Genomic DNA, 7,896 nt, shown 5'->3' with positions numbered 1-7,896 from the left:
CCTCCTTGGAGACCCAGGCCCGCAGGAGTGCTCTGTGCCCCCCCAGGTGCTAGAGAGCTGGCCACCAACCTGGGGTCCCAGAGGGTGTGGCCCTGGGTGGGGGGCCGGCTCCCTTTCTTCGGGATCTGCCTGTGGCTCTGATGCTGCTGCTTCGCCTGCCCCAGCCCGGCTCCCCACGTGGATGGTGGTGGGCCGCCTGCCGTGTCCCGCTCCCTAGATGCACCCGCCGACCAGGGTCGTGCCCTTGGCCATCGGTGTGCTCCCCCTTTGCCTGCTACCTCCTTCCCAGGTCAGCTCAAACTCTTGTTCTCCACAGGCCCCCTGACTCACGGGGCACCTCCTCCGCAGCACCCCCTCGGTAGGTGGCCACACGTACCCTGTGTGGGTGGAGGACTCCTAGGGACTGGGGGCCCCCTGTGCCAGCCATGGCTCTGCCCTCAGCAGCGGCCGTGGCCTCAGCATTGAGAAGATGCTTGGTGGGCGTCTGCTGGCTGACGAGGGCCGGCCCCGTGAGGCTGGGCCGGAGGCCGCCGGAATCAGGAAGTCATATGAAGACGTCTGTCTGCAGAGGTCCCTGCCTGTGGTGGGGACTTCTCTTGTGGCTACAAGCCTCCCTCCTGCCTGCCTGTGTGGCCCTGTGTCCCCCGCCACCTGCTCCTCCTCCTGCGTATCACCCAAAGCTGCCCTTGGAGAGGAGCTGAGACGAATTCCGACCAGCATGTAAGCGACTGCTGCGGCTTAATCGGCTCTTTCCCTTTCTGTCTTGTAACAAGGTAGTTTTTAAGAAAAGTAAACAAAACCTTGGGAGTGACATCTGGGAGGCAGGGAAGGTGTGCGGTGGGTGGTGGGGGGGCGGCCTGGGGTCGGGGAGAGGTCTGGAGCCCCTGGGGCAGGGGCCTGGCCGGGAGACTCTGCTCCTCCCCACCCCCAGCCCAGAGACTGCCTCATTGGGAAGCTGAGGGACATCAGAGCCGTTGTCCTTGGTGAAGGGGGGTGGGGGGTGGCGGTGGGGGTGGCAGCTTCTCCATTGCGAGGAGAGAAGTGGGGAGAGAGCTGGGCGCTTGGGGGTCACAGTCAAGTCCGGAGGTCTCAGGACGTCACGGGGGGGGGGGGCCTGAGCTGGGACACTCCGTTTCCGGAAGCAGTAGCTCTGCAGCCCCCCCCCAGCACAAAGATGCTCTGGCAGGTGCACTGGGCTGAGATAACGGGGCACATGGCCCTGAAAGACACCCCCGTGACACAGCTCTGTCTTCCGTCAGTGCTGCCGTCAGGGATCAGAGGCGGCCCAGAAGGGGACAGCCCAGAGGCCCACCTGCCAGCCCCAGCCCCAGAGGGCAGCCTCAGCCTGGAGGAGAGGGAGGAGGAGGGGAAGGGGAGGAGGGGGAGGGGCTGGGACTGGGGAGAGGGTGGGAGGAGTCGGAGGATGAGAGGTGGGGGAGGGGGGGAAGGAGCCCGGAAAGGGGGAGGGGCAAGCGGGGGGGGGGGAGGAGTGGAGAGAGGAGGGCGTGGGGGAGGGGGAGGAGGGGGAGGGAGTGGGGGAAGGGGAAGCAGGTGGGGAGGGGGAGGAGGGGAGGGGGGCTGGAGGGAGGAGGGATGAAGGGTGGGGAGGAGGAGGGGCAGGGGGAGGAGGGGGAGGAGGGGGAGGGGAAGCCTGCCGGAAAGCCCCTCCCCGAGGAGGACGCCCCCTTCCGCAGGGCCCGCGGCTCCCTGGGCTGGAGCGCATTCCAGCCCCTCGCCGCAGTCTGGTCCTGCGCTTCCCGCGCTCCCCTCTGTGTGCGCAGCCTGGGCGCAGGGTGGGGGCGTGGGGGGTTGGGGCGAAGTGCATTTTTGTCCTGAGGGGCAGGCAGGCCACTGACCCCGGGCGCCCAGGTGCCAGTCCGTGGGGAGGGAGATCCCGTTGGCCCTGGAAGGAGCCGCCGCCCCGCTGAAAATCCCGTGGCTGCTGCCTCCCCCAGCCCACCCGCCCACAGCCGCCCGCGGACCCCAGCCGCACAGGGACACGCGGACACGCACGGTACGTGTTGCACGCCTGAGACACCGTCTTCTTGCGCAGAACGAAGCCGCCCAGGAGAAAGCGCCACGAAGGAAGGAAGCGGAGACAAAGCACACGCACCGTCCTGTCCCTCCTGTCCCGTCCGAGCCTGGCGTGAGGGGCCGGGCACTTCACGCCTGGGCGCCTCGAGGGTCGGGGTATTCCGTAGGCACACACTGGGCCTCGTGGCCTCCTGACTTCCTTCTCTGCCTCCTTGCGACCCAACAAGAAGATGCCACCAGCGTGAGGCCACCGCAGAGGGCAGAAAGCGACTGTGCGGGAAGCTGACCCTGCGCGGCCGTGTCTGGGGAGCAGACTGGGGGCAGCCGTCGGCCTGACCTCATCGGACCCTTTCTGCCCCACGGCCCCTGTGGCGACTCTGCCACCCAACCCATCCATGCTGCTAGGATGGGAGAGGGGACCCCTCTGCCCCAACCTGGGTGCCCCGGCCAGACCACCCGCTAGCCTTGGAGGGGCTGCTGGGCCCCCAGGGGCTCGAGCCCTGCCCCGCTGTCTCCCTGGGGAGGCGGGAAGTCAGCGCGGAGGCGGTCCTCAGGGTTGTGTCTGCTGTGCAGTCGGCGTTAGCTGAAGCACAAATCCGTGGCGGGCCGCGCGGAGGACAGGCTGGGGACCACCGGGCTCCTGACTCACTCCTTCCAGGGGCAGTGACTCCTGGGAGGGGCTCAGGAGGTCTGAGGCAGCTTCAGCGAGGGCAGCGCTCACACCGGTCAGACCTGGGAGGACAGCCCAGCGGCCTGGGCCCTCCCCAGAGACTCTGAAGCGTGAGGGCCGCGGGCTACGCCTTTCAGTGCGGGTCCCCCCCCCCCCAGTTCCTGTGCACATGTGGGGCTGCAAGCCAGGTTAGCCCCATCCTCTGGGGGACGTGGGGCTCAAGGAAGAAACGGCACAGCCCAGCAGGCTTGTGCGACTTTTCACATCACCTGTCAACCTGGCGGTCCCCCGGAGCCCAGATGACACATTTTTCTGGGTGTTCCCAGGGACTGTGGAAGAAGTTGGCCCCTCCGTGTGGGGCCTCGTCCAATCCCCTGCAGGCGTGAGTAGAATAGAAGTGGAGGAGGGCGTCTGTTCTGCCCTCGGTTGGGGGCTCCGGCTGTGGCCCTCCGTGGGAAGTCCTTCACCGACTTCCCCGGGCCCACGCTTGCAGCCGGCAGACGGCAGGGCTCCCGGCCTCAGGGACAGGACGTCTGCACAGACGCACACATTCCCCTTGTGTCTGTCTCTGGGACCCCGGCTGGTGCGGGCTGGCTCTCCGGCTGTCAGGGCCTCCCATTCCCACCCGCGGAGCAAGGGCCAGGGCTGCTTCAGGCATCCGATGAGCAAGCCCATGGCATTTAGCACCGACCTGGGGACCCTTGTCTTCGTAAACCCCGATAAGCCCTTACAGTGGCATCACGCCCATTTCACAGGTGGGGAGACCGAGGCCACGGAAAGGGTAAGTGACACCCCAGAACCTCACGTCTCTGGATGCACTGGGTCTGCCCCAGGCCTGTCCCTGTGAGACCCAGGCCATGCGGCCAGCCCAGGCTCGTGGGTGCGCTGGGGCTCAGAGGGCACCGTCCCAGGCTGAGAGGCCCAGGTGTAGTCACTACGGAGCCCGCGTCCTAGCCTTCGCTTTCCGTCCTCGTCCTCACTGTCGTCATGGCCGTTCCCGCCACCCCCGAAGCCTCCCGAGCCGCTTCTCTCCGGTCGGGAGGGCGGTTCCTCCGTGGCCGCTGTGGGCCCCGCACAGCGAGCAGTGAAGCAGCCAGCCAGGAAGTAAACACAGCAGAACGCGATTCCCCGGGGAGCCTGCTGTGGGTGCCACGGATTCTGCCCGCGACTGGCGTCCACGGCCAGCACGCGCACGTTTCTGATGTGCTGCCAATTAAATAGACCCGAGTGTAAGCGAGGCCCAGAGTAGTCGCTGTCCACGCCTCGCGTCTGTGCCCAGGGACCACCCAACGGCGGCACAGGGTGCGTGAAGCCCGGGTACCGTGCACTAGCACAGCTGGGGCATGGGGGCACTAGCCTCTGACCCGACCAGAAGGAGCTGCCTAGGGCCCTGCAGCAGCCAGGAATCGGTGGTGGAGCGTCCTCAGAGCTCTGCCCAGACGGACCCATTCTGGAGAGGACCCATTCTGGGGAGGGCCCATTCTGGGGAGGCCGGTCCCCGTATGGGCCCTGTTTGCTAAGAGGAACACTGAGGCAGGGCTCAGTATCACGTGTTCAAGGTCACACACCTGTTAAGTGCCAAAACCAAGATCAGGTTTGGAACCACCCTCCACGGGGAGAGCACTTTAGAAGTGAGTGTGTGTACGAGCACACGTGTGCACGCTCATCCGTGCACATGGACCTGTGAGCACATATGCACATAAACGTGCAGGCCACTCGGGGGGTGATGCCCCAGATCTCAGCAGAGGCCCCAGAGGCCCACCCACTCCTGTAGCTTCCCGCCAACCCCAGACTGGACGCCAGGAATCAGGGGAAAGCTGGGTGGGCGTGGCGCTTGGGACCCAGGAGCCCTGCCCACTTCCCTCCCGGGCTGAGGGCAGCTTCCCCCCTGCCCAAGGCCCACTCTGGGGGCTGAGGGCAGCCTCCCCCTGCCCCGGGGCTCTGGCCAACATGGCTGGTGTTGGGGCGTCCCCCACCATGCTGCGAGGTGCCGGGTCTCCCAGGCCACCGTCAGATGACTGTGGACGCATGGGGACCCTCCCGGGAGATGGGTGCTGCCCCAGCCCTGGCGGCCCAGGACTCTGCCCCCCTGCCCGGTTCCCATCAGGCCTCTACTCTGTATGCCCTGACCTGCCGTCCTCACCCATCATGTGTCCACGGCTGGCATCCCTGTCCATTCACAGAGTTACCTTGTAAGTTTTTGCTGTAGGGATGTCCGTCGTGACGTCTTCAACGGGCCCCCGTGGCAGGACATGGGCGGGTTTCCGCGGTCCCCCGTGGCAGGACATGGGCGGGTTTCCGCCTTTCCTTTGCTTCTTTCAGCCACTTCCTTTGCGGCATTGCAGGACCGGACATCCGGATATCCAGTGTCCGTGCCTCTGGCCTCCCTGCAGGGCTGGGTGGGACCTTGCGGCCGGGGCCTGTGCAGATTCTCCTCCTGATTGGCAGAAGGCCACCCTCCCGCCGGGTCCTCCGGTCGTGGGGAGAGAGGGCCGATGCCCCTTGTGGGGCTCAGCTCTGATACCGTTCCACTGGGGCCGGGCCTCCGGCATCAGAATGTGGGGGACACAGCCGTCCACGACACCTGCCTGGGCCACTGTATCGCTGTGGGGCCTCCGGGAACATCACAAGGCTTCTCAGACCTTCTCAGACCTCCGTTAAAAGGAATCCCAACCACCTGCAGATGCAGACATGTGACTGTGAGCCCCGTGTGCATGTGCCCGGCCCGGAGAGCCAGGTGCCGTGTCCCCCAGGGTCCCGCGTCCTCTGACTCTCTCCCTCACTCCCCTAGCCGCACGTGAGCGGCTTCTCCCAGCGGCACTCCAGGCCTGGGTCCCGGGCTCATCCCTCCTGCCTGGGACGGTCCACGGGGAGCTTTGACACTACACGGCTCTGCAGGGGCTGGTGTAACCCCCAGCGGGGATGTGGCCGGCATTCCCTGCCCTCTGCAGTGGGGCGAGGGGACGTGGCTCCCACAGTGGGATGGAGCCTGTGGAGTCAGCTGACCCTCTGCCCCAGACCTCAGCTGGACGGCGGGAACATGGGGTGGGGAGGGGCGGGCCTTGGGGTCTGGCCCTGGCAGCGCTGGGCCCTCGGGGGCTCCCCCGTCTGATATGTGCTCGTCCCCGACTGAAGCTGCTGTGCCTTGCTGGCAGTGGGACCCCATCCTGGTGGTGACCTGGGACCTCCTGTCCCTCTGGCCTCTCCTCGTCATCTTGCCTCCTGCCTGAGCAATGCCGGCGTCTCTGGCACCACGTGGCCAGCCTCGCTGCCAGCCCTGGCTCCTGTTTGGTCCCGGGCACCCTGCTCCCTCCTTCCCCTGCGAAATGCGTGCAGACATCGCCTCCCAGGAAGCTCCTGCCCGCCCCCCAAACTTGCCCTTGCACTTTGACTCCTGGATGCTCTGTGCCCCTGGACGCCCTTCCCTGGCCAGCCTGGCCCAGTGGTCACTTAGGTGAGCTTGGTAGACCCCATCCTGGGGACCTCATGGCCGGGGGTGCAGCAGATGTAGACTGGCATGGATGCAGTGGCCAAGCCCGTCCCGGCGACGGGTCCCTCAGAATGCTACAGCACGGCCGTGGTCAGTCCTGCAGGAGGACAGCATCCTAATTCCAACATCGAAGGGATCAAAACATTGTGTTTCAGCCTGGGAACGGCTGGGGGGGGCCAGGGACCTCTGTTTCTCCTTTAAATAATATGACCAACATGGGTAGCGGACCAGCTTTCCACCTTGGACAGGACACAGACTCCTGTGTGGTGGCGCCCCATGGCCGCGGCAGACACGGAGGGACCACGTCACGTGTGGGCCCCCGTAGTGAACGCCCGAACAGACAGCTAGAGAGGAACGCGGATTCACGGTTGCCACGGAGAGCGGGGCGGGGAGCTGGGGGTGGCGGCTAAGGGGAGTGTTCTTGTTGCCATGATGAAAACGTTCCAGCTGCCTGCGGGGTGGTCGGTCATACGACTCTGTGAAGAGACGAAAACCCACTGAGTTTCCTTTTAAATGGATCAGTTATATGGGGTGTGATTCGTATTCCAATAAAGCTGTTTGTATGAGTTGAAGGAAGTGCCCAGTCCACAGGCAGGGACAGGACGGAGGGGCTCCAGAAGCATCGCTTCCTATCTGGTGCGGGGCGTCCCTCCCCATGAAGGGGGTCTGAGGGCCTGCCCCGCCAGGAGAGGTTGTGGGGGCACTCCCAGTGGGAAATCGTGACACCCTGGCTGAGCTGTCCGTCCCGGCCCTCCCGCCAGCCTGGGTTTGCTGCCGGGATCTCTCTGGGCAGCGCCTCCTGTTCCCTGCCGCTCAGCACAGGGTAGCAGGTGCTCAGCTCTCAAGTGTGGTCCCCAACGCCAGGGAGCCTCTGCGTCCTTCAACTCAGGCCCCCTTGCTCCTGGCTGATGGAAGTGGCCGGGGCAGGACCCAAAGGAGGACTGGCATCCGGCTCACATTCGCAGAAATGTGGGGTGTGGAAGGAAGAGAGGGCCCATCTGCAGGCTCAGAGCCCAGGACACCTCCAAGCTCATCCTGCCCTGGGACCCACCAGCCATCACTGTGGACTCTCTGGGTTCCTGGCACCCTGCTGGGAGGGGCTGGCGTTGGGCCAGGGGTCATAGCCAGAGGTGCCTGAACTCAACCAGGGGAAGGCAGGGCACGTCCCGGGAGCCCTGAGGCCTTGGTCCTCCGGCCACAGACCATCCCCAGAAGACAAGGGGACAGAGGTGCCCCGCCATGCCTGTTGGGTGAGCTTCGAGGGGCACCTGCCCTGGGCACCCTAATGCCTCGTGGTGACGGGGCTCCTGCCATGGCACCGCGGGTACTCTGGGCCAGGAGCTGCTCTGAACCTCTAGCCAGGACACGGGGGCCCAGACTGCTTGCCGGCATCCGCCATGGCTTCTTCCAGGGTGTGTCTGCTGAGCACTGTGGTGGCCACGTGCCGGCTCTCTAGGAGATGACATGGACAGGCCATCACCCCACGTGGTCACAGCTCCCTCAGATTTGGACACTTGGGGAGAAAATGCCCCGGGGGGGCGCCTCTCACACAGAAATGCACACGTTTCTCCTGCACGAACCGCTGTGTCCGGCCGTCCTGGTCTGAGTCCTGACGCTCTGCGCTGCTCCGGAGAGTGGCAGAAAGCGGGGCCCTGGTTTGAGGACTCAGGCCCACTCACCGGGGGCTGAGCTCTGGAGGGAA

At 65.6% G+C, this 7,896-nt stretch overlaps 1 long non-coding RNA gene across 1 annotated transcript; it reads left to right on the top strand.

The window, feature by feature from the left end:
* Positions 1-419: 419 nt before the first annotated feature.
* On the top strand, positions 420-3,937 carry LOC123389292. The gene is made up of 2 exons (XR_006603875.1): positions 420-720; positions 2,054-3,937. It is a non-coding gene; the product is annotated as an uncharacterized LOC123389292 (long non-coding RNA).
* Positions 3,938-7,896: the final 3,959 nt, after the last annotated feature.

The sequence above is a fragment of the Mustela putorius genome, unplaced genomic scaffold, assembly GCF_011764305.1.
Source record: "Mustela putorius furo isolate JIRA1106 unplaced genomic scaffold, ASM1176430v1.1 tig00003972_pilon_pilon_pilon, whole genome shotgun sequence".
NCBI lineage: Eukaryota > Metazoa > Chordata > Mammalia > Carnivora > Mustelidae > Mustela > Mustela putorius.
The sequence above is the reverse complement of the archived record's forward strand: the minus strand, read 5'-3'. Positions and strand labels throughout refer to the sequence as shown.